General features: G+C 28.7%; 1 protein-coding gene across 1 annotated transcript in view; it reads left to right on the top strand.

Annotated features, from left to right (window-relative positions):
* The first annotated feature begins 11919 nt into the window (after window positions 1–11919).
* Window positions 11920–13361, top strand: part of LOC136973426 (regulator of G-protein signaling 17-like) — a 45105-nt gene continuing 43663 nt past the window's right edge. The window contains exon 1 of the mRNA XM_067268152.1: window positions 11920–12177. The gene's annotated coding sequence lies outside the window, so the exon portion shown is untranslated. The remainder of the gene's footprint in view (window positions 12178–13361) is intronic.

Genomic DNA, 13361 nt, shown 5'->3' with positions numbered 1-13361 from the left:
TAAAAATAAACAAGTGAGGGCGAGCCGAACGATATATTAATATGGGCTAATCATTAAACTAGTTGATTAGGTTTATTGGATCTGTGCAGAAAATTTGCATTTTCAACGAAAATAAAAGTAGAAATATTGTAAGATATGTATATAGTATACATTACTTATGGTCAGTCATTGGTTGGATTAGAGAGCGAAAAACTTTTTGGCACTTAGAACGCTTAGCACATAGACACTGTTTCCGTCTACAGCTTATTTTATGTTATTTTCGTACATAGATTCAGCAAACAGAACACTGAAAAAGAACGATACACAATTTTGCGTTGAAAACATTCACAATATAAAATATAAATCATGTCTATATTGGGTCCAGCTTGAAAAATGATTTGCATTTTATGAACAAAATTTTATTTTCTGAAAACAGATCATAAGCCATTTGTAAAACCCTACATTTAATAAATCTTCATATTTGCCGTTAATGACATAAATTCTTCAGTTCTTCATTGAATACCAATGTGGTACCCAAATTCTTTATATTGAAAAAATTCTTCAAATCTTCAATATTGGCTAATTGGCCCACGTCTAATTTTAATGATGTTTTAGAGGATCGATCCTCTCCACCCTGAAATCCGATAGATGCAGGATGGACAAAAAGTCTGTAAAAACTTTAAACATTCATAAAAAATGGAAGAATTATCAGAATGAAATGTGGTTTGCGTGGTAAGTATTGTCAGCAAGGAAGGTTTCTTGATAAGAGGAAAATTAGTTCCAAAAATTACCAAACATACAAAAGAAATGCAAACGACAATAAAAATGACTTTCAATGAGTTTATTAGACAAGCAAGCGTCCGACGTGGCCTCCACCACATGACATAACACAGTTTAGCCTGATAACAACGCCCACCAGCGGCCGAGTAGCCGAACTACTTGGTCGCGTTGCCATAACAAAATAAACCGGTCAACAATAAACCGCCGATGGCTTTTTGGATGCAGATTTTCTTAGATGTAACTAAAGCTCTAAAAGTAAAACGGAAAACCGTTTACAACATCATTGGTTGTTTTTGTAAAGATTGATTTGGTTTATTTGTTTACAGCGATGAGACATGCGGGTTATCTGCCTAAAGATGTCTCCTGGAAGGACTTTCTATGAGAAACTGGCCCTATTTAGGTGTTACGAACATGAATAAAACTCGGAAAACTCCACTTGGCCAGCACGTTGGCGAGGCGCGAGTCCACGATCAATTTATCAGTGTTCAATAGTTTAATCCACTTGCCATGGTGGGCCGTTTTATAAAAAAGAGATACGTTGTGAACAAAACCAGGTAGCAACCTAGAAAGTGAAGATTGATACTTGCATGCCTTCAACATATTGTGGAAAGTAATTCTTGTCTGACCGCAATGCAAATAAATACACGCTTATGGCAACAATTACTAGCTAAATGTCGTGTTTATCCTAAAATCAAAACAAGATGTTTAGATGGAATGTTATATACTATAAGGTAATGCACACAAATTCCAGCTGATAGTAGTAGAATGGATTATCAAATTCAGATTCAGATTTGCAACTTGGTTTTTTCAAAAAGCAATTAAACATTGTATCTATACAAATGGAACTCTGGGTTTCATTTGTATATATGTTACGGCCAAAGCCCGAAATCGGCCAAAGTGAAAAGTGTCCGGCCAAATCGGGAAATAGCCAATGTCCGATCTTTTCTTGATTTTTGGGATTTGGCCGGATAGTTTGCAAAATGACATGGGGAGATCAACCGAAGTCCGAAAAAAAAAGTCATGAGCAGATTTTAATGGGTTTGTGTAATTTCATACTTTATATTGATTATTAATTATAAATTATCAAATTCAACTGTGTTAAGCTTATTAATCACGGTAAATTATCAATCTCTATCATCACTTGTTACAAGATGAACTTTTATGACATTTCGAATTAAACAACAGTTTGTTATTTTTACATTTGCAAAGATTTGTTGCGCACTAAGTAGTGCATTTGCATCGACCTTGGAAAGACGAAAAGATCTAGTGACTTTTCTTCTGCGCCCACAGATTCCAGTGTAAGCAGTTTCTCGTGCAGAATAGAAAACTCACTTCTGGAATACAGTTGTTTTAGAACACCATGTTTTGTTTCTAGCTTGTAGAAATGCCTTCGACCTTCATGACAATTGCAAGAACGCTTCTTTGATCACCGCGACCTCAGTTAACATCTAGTATACTGATGCGTACATTATCTCCAACTTTTGCCGGTGGGAATTTTACATCTGAATTTTTGAGCATTTTCGCACCTTGAGCTTGCAAATTAGCATGAACTGCTGACCTTTTCTTCCTGATTTCTTGTTTATTATGGCATAGCCTGCACGTAATTATCCCTCCGTACCCTTCGTCTGCTTCATTATTTATTCCACAAATTGCACATCTTTGTTGCAAGATTCACAAGAATGGGCTGAACTATACTCCTTTTCACACACTATACAGAATATTTTCGCACTGTTATTGTCAGGCAACCGGTCTGGACTTTCCGTTGGTTTCACCGTCATGGCAGCAGCTTCATTTCCGGAGGCAGTCCCTGCATTTATAGCATCCTCCATTTTTTCACGTATGCCGTCTACTGGACAGTCTTGCAACACACATCGAATTTTGGCCAGGGATTTCCCGCCATTTCGCGAAATGGCCGGTCAAAGTAGCGTATACACTGGTCATTTCAAGTACAGTACATCGGAGCTTGACCACATCTCTCGGCCAAAGTGCGAAATAGCCAGCCAATTCGGGAAATTGTATATGTTACGGCCCGAACTTCGGGCTTTGGCCGTAATATATACAACAAAGATGCAGAAGGTCAGAAAAAATGTGCAAGAATCAAATCAGGTCAGCGAGAATCTAATGTTACAATTACTACCACTATATCGAATTTGATAGGCTTGGTTTGCTACAAAATATCCATGAGTGGAACAACAACAGTGGTCATGGAATATTTTCTTGTAAGTCTTTCAGCTTTTGTGGGAAAGAGAGGTTAACTCATTAACGGTTGGTCATGTGGAGTTTTCCGGCTTTACTTCAATGTCTAACAGCTAAACAGGAACCATTTTCTCATAAAAAGTCTCTCAAAGGTACTCTCCCTTCGCATATCATCAATATTATTTTGCCTTATTCCATCGGTCCATTTATAAATGTTTTTGTATGTGCATGAATTGTGTAATTTAATTTTAAAATTTTCTTGAAACATACAAATAAATAATAAGAAAATTTTTTATTAATTTCCTTGAAATGATAGAAATACGAAAAATTCGGGGGTAAATTTCTGTATGTAAGTGTTTGTGTAGGTGTGTATGTGTGTGTTTGTTTATGGGTTTGTTTACCCTGTTTGAAGTTTAATAACGCCTGTGCTTTTTGTCGAAAATTTCTGAAATTATGCACGGAGGTTTGTTTATTAGAGGGATTGATGCTATTAAATTTTGGCGATTAAGGGGTCAAGGAGTGGGGAGATAATAGGGGTCGTGTGTATCTCCAGTAGGATCGGACTTAATGACGATTTTACTCGTTATTAGCATTTACAATTTTTTATAAAACTCATCCCTACCCTCAAAATTAAGCTTTTTGCCATTTTATAATAGTTTAAAATATTTTATTAAAAAACTTTTTATATGCTAACAGATGGCGCCACCAAAATTTTAAGTGTTGCCGGGAAAATTGAGCAACTCATCGCTGCTTTCTTTTTATAGCTTGTGCACCACTTTTTTCATAGTATGCGGGCACCCCTACCCCCAACGTCCCCCTACCCCGAAACCCTGTAAACATAATAATTAAATTTTGAATTTAGTAGTGTTTGTATGTAAATTTACTGTATTGATATATATAGTGGTTTTCACCCCCAAATCTTACCACAATTTCGAAAAATATGACAAATAAAAACATTTTTTATAATACTTTTTAAAATATAGGACTATTAAAATTATTCTGTTATATCACATTTTCAAATTTATTAAATTATGTTTATTGATGATCCTTTCTATTGTATTATAAAGGACAATCATAATTTTCTAAATTTGAGTTCTTCTACCGTATCTTACATGTCGTTGTTCAACACACTCGACAGCTTTCAATTGCGATAACTATGTTGAGTGTCTTGTTCAGCATATTAACGAGTGGCTTGTTGCATCTCAAAACGCTTTATTAAGATTCTTTCCTTACCACTGATTTGCATATTGAGGTTTGGAACACGCTCCATTTGCAAAATATTCTGGTCATTCTGTAAGACATTCTCGTGAATAATTCGAATTCGATCCACATTCTTTTCATTTTTTCTTCCAATAAATGGATAGATAAACCTATCGACATGGCAATTCGTATGGAGTAACATGTGGATTAATACACTATAAACCACATAATCCTTACAAGTATCACAGGAGCATATTGATCTTATATTCTATTCTTAATTGCTGGCATTTATAAATGTATGCTTAAAATTTAAAAATCCGTAAAAAAAAAATAAATAATAATTTAAAATACATTCTAATAGATGTTATAAGATATAAATCCTGAGATAATATCAAGAATTAATGTTAGTCATGGGAAAAAATTAAAGAATTAAGATTAATGGGATAAGGTAACCAAACAAAGGGCGATCTGCCACAGTGGCGCGTTACAGCTTCATAGGGCCCAGGAAAATTTGAATCAGTGGGTCCATGTACAGTACAATGTTGACTCCGGACATTTTTCTTCGGAGAGATTTTTTGGGGAAATATTTTCTTATAAAAGATTGATTTGGGTCCTCTGTTGGTGGGACTCCAGGAAATTTTTCCTTTTCTCCATAGGATAACGCGCCACATCTTCCAAGGAGGTGACTTCAGGAAGGACTTCTTTGGGAAATTGGCCCCTATTCAGGCGTTAGACACGTGACAAAACCAGGAAAACTTTCCACTTGTCCAGTTCGATGGTCAGATGCAAACCTGCGACCAAATAACTATCAATATTCGGTAGTGTTTAACAAATTACAGTGACAATTAGCCGGTATTATATATTTTTCATAATTGTTTAAACCTATTCAGAACTTCTAGGCTCACATTAATATGGAAAATTAAATTGGCTACTGTTTCTTCAAAATATTTTAAAGATAATTATTAAATAGAAATTAAATTTATTCTTAATTCTTGTCATCTATTCTCAATTTTTTACATAAAATATATCTTGTAAAATTCTAACGCTTCTCATCATTATAAATTAAGATGAGAGATAAGCACAGACATATAGATAGGGTATATTTAAGTTATTAATTAACGTTAATAACTGGAAAAATTGACTTGAAAGTACAATATACTGGTATTATTATTGTCATCTCGATTCATGTTATTATTCAATAACTTTGATTTCAAAATCTCCGAACGGTCAGAGATTACGACTGTAGAGAATTGTGATAACACTACGACAAGAATTGATAAGAATAACGTCGATTGAATAGACAACATTTTAAACCGTTGTAATTAAAATATGTTGTGTTTAAACATCATGTTTTGTACATAGCTTTATCAGCATAATTTGCAGCTTTTATCGATCCAACACTAGATGCAATTCTTCTCACCTTTGTCCTCCTCATAATATGTCTTCTCATATTTTCTTCGGATGTTATCATTACCTTTTACATTAGTTCGGAGGCCACCTCTGCCCATTGTTAGATTCTTCCAAATATATATATATTTGGTTTTCTAGAAGAATTATCCGATTAATTCACTTACGTCCACATTCAGAATTAAAGTAGATAGAATTAAATGAAAACAAGTTGTTTGTCGAACATATAATGAATATAAACTTGGAAACAATAGTAAAATGTTGTGTATGTGTGGATATAATTTATGGTTCACCATAACTAAAATCATAAATACGGAGCTCTACAGGTCTATATTATTTATGTATAAATAATATTTATATCTTACTAAATATATATAGTATGTATATTATAGTATAACCAAAATATAGGCTATACCACGATTATGGTTATGGTTCAGTTATCATAATTATAGATAATTGAATAAACAGACATTTATGGAATTGCAACTCCTCGAATGCATATTTAATTAATTTATTAATTAAATAAATTATTTTTATGCTGTAACTGAATTTTAATAAATAAATAATCATGATACGAAACAGTAAATCATAAAAACACTAGAAAAAGAAAATAAAGACAATTTGTATGTATTATTATTTGCTTAATATCTCACTCTAACGTTTGATAAAACGATAATTAACTATATCCAAAATAAAATTAAGAATTTATTTTTGTATTCAAATGATTAAAGCATTCGATATATTACAAAACATTTTAGTAAATTTCATACGGATATACGGTTTATGTAATAGAAATTAAACTTTAAATGTTAATTACAGACAGTGGCATAAACATGGGGAACTACCCTACCTTTATAAATAAATAAATTAAGAAAAGAATCTTAAATAAGTACCGAGAAACCCAATTATACACACCTATATACAATATACAATTTACTCTTTATTTACAATGCTAATGGCTACTGTAATCCAAAGTGGTACAAGGGTGAATGTAGGTTTGCATGTTTTAATTCGAGCCCTGTTAATATCAGTTCTGGTTACGTCGATTATTTTTGAATTTAATCTAGCATAAATCTAAAAAGTATTATAATTTGGTAGAAAGACAGGCCTCTTATATGTTATTGCTTAGACATAGCATAGCTAAATCCGGCACTGTCTAAAAATAAAACACGTAGAAAATCACGTGTTAAAAATAGGTCTAAATTTCAAAATTAATTTTAAAAACTACTTATCACCAACGTAAGATATAAATAGTTTTTACTCCGGTAGATATCAAGTAATAGTGATTTTTATATACAAGATGGTCCATTTTTCATTTTACGATAATTAAGAATATAAAACAAAAGCGTGTCTTTTAATAAAATATTATAACAGATGGCGCCACACGCAGTTTTAAACGTCGCCGGGAAAGTTAAGCAATTCGTTGCTGAAATATTTTTACTCGAATCTTATTCTTAAGATCGGAAAATTTACTTATTGCCGCGGATTACCGCGCAATTTACACACATCCCTTTATTTAATGAATTTTATTTATTTTACTCAGAACGTGGCAGGTTTCCGTTTTTCACAGGTTTTACTCTATATACCTGTGTATTATTATTATTATTATTAAGGGTAGAATCTACTTAAAGGTGTAAGCTGAAGAATGGAAGAGGATGAGGGAATGTGAAAGAGAGTAATAAGTAGATAGAGCTAATTAGAAAGTATAAATAAAATTCGAAATTTTAACAATGAAATTTAAATGATAATCGAATGGAAACTTTGGAAATAAAGCGAAAGACTGTGATGCTGCCTATATATATATACAAATATATATTTTTAAATGTTTGCTCTTCAAATATCTTAGTTTGAAGAATAAATTTAAGGAAAAAGCAGTATTTAAATAACACAGTTAAAGATGTTAGGCAATAATATAACTCGCATATATTTTTCTTTTTATATATATATTTTATCCACTTTACTGAATGAAAATCAAATTTCCAACTTACTTATTTTGTTATTCATGAAAATTAATAAATTCCGCTTCTATTTCCTTGTATAAAAATTCTAGAATTTAAGATAAAATAATCAAATTTTAATCTATTATCTTAATAATAAAAAAATTATATTTCTGTAACCTTTTTTTTAAAATAAATATTAAAACCTTTTTTTTTCTTTATTTATTTTACACTTTTAATTCTTAAATTATTTAAATTTACAGTCAAACCTCTGAACAACGGCCACTGACGGAATATAAAAAATGGCCGTTGTTTAGAGGTTTGACCTAGTTTTTTGTGTTTATTATATCTCAAAAATTAAAGATATGCGGGCCTAGATGACAATTTTCATCCAATTTAGTCATTCATCCGTCTGTTTGTCTGTCCGCAAAGACTTCTCAAGTACTCAGAGTAATGTAATTTATCTGCTATATTAAATTTAACTTACATAAAAGGTTTTTTTTGGGGGGTTGTATTTTATTTGTTTAATACCGTTTAAATTAAAGTTATATGGTCTAATTTCTCTATGTAATCATTCCTTTATATAGAGCTTTTTTTAATTTAAAATCTACTAAAATATATTTTTAACTTATAAAAAACTTTACATTTATCTGTCAAATTCCTTTATTGTAATGGTTATAATTTTCGTTTGTAATGAACAGACAGACATATTGAAAACATCAACACTTTCTAAGAAATCGCACTAAAAATGTTTCAAGGATTGATGCTGTAACTATAAACATTTTCACAAGAAAATGTTTATATTATAAAATCTACATTTGTTATTATGAATTTAAAGTAACCATTTTAGAGAATTTCGATTATTTTTGTACTGTACGTTCGATATTTCCTTACATTCGCTCTAAATGTTTCTCAGATATCTTTTCTATTATTTTATATTATTTTTAAAGTAATTTCTTCGTAAATTTTTTTCGTTTTTACAATTTATATTTTAATTTTTTAATAAACCTTCCGGACAGACACACAGACGGATGAATGATTTTTAACTCTGTATATTTTAGTTTACAAGAAAATTTTTATTAAAATTTCCTTATTTTAATCATTATATTTCCATAAATTTCGAATACATTCGCATATTTATTTCTATAAATTTCTTAATTAAATAACAATTATTATAATTAGTTGTATAAAACCTAATTATAAAAATAATTACTAAAAACTAATTATAATAATTGTTATTTAATTAAGAAATTTATAGAAATAAATATGCGAATGTATTCGAAATTTATGGAAATATAATGATTAAAATAAGGAAATTTTAATAAAAATTTTCTTGTAAACTAAAATATACAGAGATAAAAACCATTCATACGTCTGTGTGTCTGTCCGCAAGATTTATATAGAAATTAAATAAAATATTTTAAAAATAGAACTTAAAACACAGCTTATAAATATCTTAATATTTTAAAAAATAAAATGATATAAACTTTTTATTAATATAAGTCATTTAGAGCAGCAGTTTTAAGAATTAAACTGTTCTAATTTATTTATTTATTTTCTTTATAAAAATGTGAATAATTATAATTAAAATTTTATTCAGAAGTTAATTAAATGAAGATTTTTAAATATTAAAAATTAATTATAAATAATAATAATTTTTGTTTTTTAAATACTGTATATATTCATTTAGATATTCGTTTATATTTATTATAATTAAAATTGGTCTGTTTAAACATTGTTATAATAATTATAAACATGAAATTATTATTTGAAAATTAAATAAAATAAAAATTTAAAACGTAAATAATTCTTTTTTGACGTAATATTATTAATTTTTATCTTAATTTCTTTATCAAGTTTAATCTTAATTAATATAGCTGAATCTCCAATAACCTCCAAACAACGGCCATTTTTATGTTTACGTAAATGGCCGTCGTTCAAAGGTTCAACTGTATATAAAAGAAATTAGATAATTTAATTGATTTTTGTAATTTCTTTATCAAATTCCATAATTATATGAGGCATCTTCTATAGAATTTCTGCTAGAATTCTATAGAATTTTTGCTGGAATTCTATAGAATTTTTGCTGGAATTCTATAGAATTTTTGCTAGAATTCTACAGAATTTTTTCTATAGAATTTTCTATAGAATTTTTATTGAAGTTGAAAAAAAAAATCAAAATTGTAAGATTATATTTTGTTTTTATTAATTTCTAAGAAATTAATACTAAGATAATTTTGAATTTAGTTTTGCTTTTTTTTAATTTAAAAGCTCAGTCTTGTTTTTAAATTCTTAATTCGAAAACATGATTGAGTTTTAATAAAAATTGCTTTTAATATCCTGTTGCGTAGGCTGTAAACAGTACTATTTATCAAAAATACTTTTTATTCCCTACTACAAATAATTGGCTAATATAGATTTATTAAAGAATATTTCAAGGATAGCTTCTATTCATTTTTTTTAAATATTCATATTAATTACATTATTATGCGCGCAATAATACCTTAAAATATTCATTTAAGTGATGATTTTATTCGTTAAGTATAGACAGCAAAACCTCCGTAAACCGGACTCGTACCGTCTTTAACAGGTCTTTTTTTAAACGCAGAAAATCGCTGTATTTCTACCAATTTTTCCAGTTTAGGCAGGTTTCCTTTTTATACAAGTTTTATCCTATATAAATTTATCATTTTTTAAAATATTACAACTTAAGAAATGCGTTATTTGAAGTCATACGCAATGACTAAGAAGAAAAATGTCTTAATTCCTCGACATAATTACAGTATAATATCAGCGATTTTCTTTCAGTAGCATAAGAAAATGTGCTGTTTAATATGACACTACAAAATTTCATTAAAGTGATGTGATAAAGTTATAAATTTAAATTCGAAAGTATGATTCTAGGCAATTTAATATTGTATAACTTTAAAAGAGAATGTCATGAAATGCATTAAGGTTTGAAGAAGGAATTTTGTTGCTTTTTTTTTAAGCATCTCTGACGTATCGAACTTATGAATCATATAATCTTTTAAAAATTGTAATTTTTACTGATTCCTAGAAATGACTTCCACTTTTATTATCAATGTAATGCTCCCAGATAAGATCATCAACTTGGTTTCGTTGGATGAGATAATACTTTTTTTTTCCTTTCCTCCTTCATTTATTTTAAAAATTATCATTTCTAACAGTGTATTTACGTTTCAGCAACGAAATTTTTAACGTTTTTACTAAATTATTTAACAGGAATATGAATAATTTTACAGAAAAACGTTTATATTTTATACGTGAATATTATACGCTGTTATGGCTTTATATTGTATATAAAAATAATTAAAAACTTCTCTTTAAGAGAAAAGAATTTAAGATGTTTATTCCATTTTTAATACACTTAATTCTTTATTTTATTAAGTAAAGAAAATATATAAATAATAATATTATAAACTAATAAAATTTCTTTTTATTTTATCAAAGTTAAATCTCACTTAAATTTTTAACCTGTCAATTTATATGAAAATATAAATTGATGACCCTTCAATCCTTTCACTCTATCAATTCACATAAGCGTATTTTTAATATAAAATTTTTGATACCCTTCCATTTTTTATATCTTCTCCCGTTATATGAGGATATCTAAATTTTTTATTAAAACATATTCAAAAGTTGCTACAAATTATCACCAAAAAACGTTCTAATTGATATATATATATATATATATATTATTCTTTAGGAATTTACTTGAAAATGATGGCTTATATTTAACACCTCTAACTTAATTTTAAATTAATAACGTTAAACTGAACGGAAAAAATTATAAACAAATTATAATTGTAACTAATATATTATGTTCTATGGCTATTTATATATAAATTTATTGATTTTTGGTTATTTTTTTTATACTTGATACACTCATTTAGCTATTTCTTTTATTCAAATTTAATCAATTTTAACCCATCGAAAGTGTATAGAAAAGCATTTTTAAATATTATATAACTATACAATATGAAACGATGATATAATTATTTGAATAATTAATAAATGACGTAATAAACTAGAAGCATTCGGTATTTTCATCTTCTCCATCAATCAGTAGAGTATTGCAGTGAAGCTACTTTTACAGGTTGTTAAAATTAACGCAACGAATTATAATTCATATATTATTATATTAAGTTTAGAAATTGGTAGGCTCATCGTTTGCCTTTTTTATATACATTTTTTTTCAAGATATCGCGCATGATAAGAAGTAAGTTATTTAATTATAGGCAAGATTAAAGCAATTACAAAGCTACCCTATTTTGCGAGAATGAAATTTCCTCTTTTTCCCATCCCAGATAACTTCCACTCACCCCTGCCATCCTAAAATCGAAATGAACCTCTACCGTTTCCGTAGCAACTATGATGTCAAGCCACAACCCATTTAGAAAGAGAGCCAGTTTAGACTCCAGTGACAATGGAAACACGACTAACGTTAGATTAATACAACTCCTAGCTTGATTAATGGGCGTTAGAATTAACCAAATGAGATAATATCGTCAGATATGTGTATTTAAACCGATATGATTGTTAGTAGACGTAGACATTCTGGCCTAAAAACGCCTACTTAGGAATGTTGGTTCCTTATCTCAACGTTGGGATAAGAATTTTCGGATATAACATAGAAAATTATGGATAAAGTCTGAAGGTAAGTTAACACGCTCTTAATTTTTTACCTTACATAAACCAATGCGGTTTTATAATATATTATATATACATATACACACATCTATATACTTATATCTTCTCCCAACGTATATATCGAACCGTTTATATGAAATTTATGAATTAAAGGGAAGGGAGTGTTTCACCAATTTTTGACATTTCCTAGAAAGACTGGACTGTCCGAGCCAAGATGGCTGCCTGCGTTTGCTTGTTTGCCGTACGACATTGGTAAAAGTTTGCGAGATAAAAGAGAAATAGCCTCAACTACAAGGAATTACGTATATTAAACAACCATCGATTGCTCGAAGGGGAATATCCATTGTTAGACTGTAGGGGTGGATAAATATTGGACAGGTGAAACGGGGGAGGTAAACGATAATTTTATTGCCAGCTTTGGTGTAAGAATTCGCCTTTAATGTAGATAAAACGGAAGAAATTTAAACTATAGAATCGTATTCAAAAAATGATGATTTTATAGGGATTTTTTTTTCTTAACTATTATCGATTTTTATTATTATTTTTTTTCTAACTTGTAGCTATTAAATTAAGTTACTGTGATTTATAATTAAACCTTTATCATTAACATAATTCATTTATATTATTATTACATTAATTGCTTATTTAAAATGAGATTCAATCGAATCGATTTTATTTATATTAAAGGAAAGGATTAAACTTCATCCAATATATAAATTTTTATTGGGGGAGAAAGAATTATATTTACATCCAAATTTTATTTATAAAACGAATTAATCAATAATTAAGTTTGTAATAATGTTATATTTATAATAATTAACGAAATATAAACTTAAATTTTATCATTAAAGGTATTTTTAGTTTACTCGAGAAGGTGGCAAAAATATTATTGATTAATGTGTTTTAATGTATTTTTCCCGTCTTATTTATATTATTTAGAAGCGAAATAATTAATTTTTATTTACTATAACTAAATAATAATACATTTAATCAACATAAAAAAATAAATAAAATTTTAGTGTTTTCTTTAACAAACTTCTTCAAAATAAAAATTATTTTATTTTTATTCCTGAACTATAAATGATTGATACTACTAAAGCCTTCTTTCTAAGCATTAAACCTAGACAAAATATAAGTCCATTTGTATCAATTTTACATCGAAGTTTTCTCTATCGAACCTGTACAATCGTC

Source organism: Centruroides vittatus, unplaced genomic scaffold, assembly GCF_030686945.1.
Source record: "Centruroides vittatus isolate TY-2023 unplaced genomic scaffold, ASM3068694v2 contig_3170, whole genome shotgun sequence".
Taxonomy (NCBI): Eukaryota; Metazoa; Arthropoda; class Arachnida; order Scorpiones; family Buthidae; genus Centruroides; species Centruroides vittatus.
The sequence above is the reverse complement of the archived record's forward strand: the minus strand, read 5'-3'. Positions and strand labels throughout refer to the sequence as shown.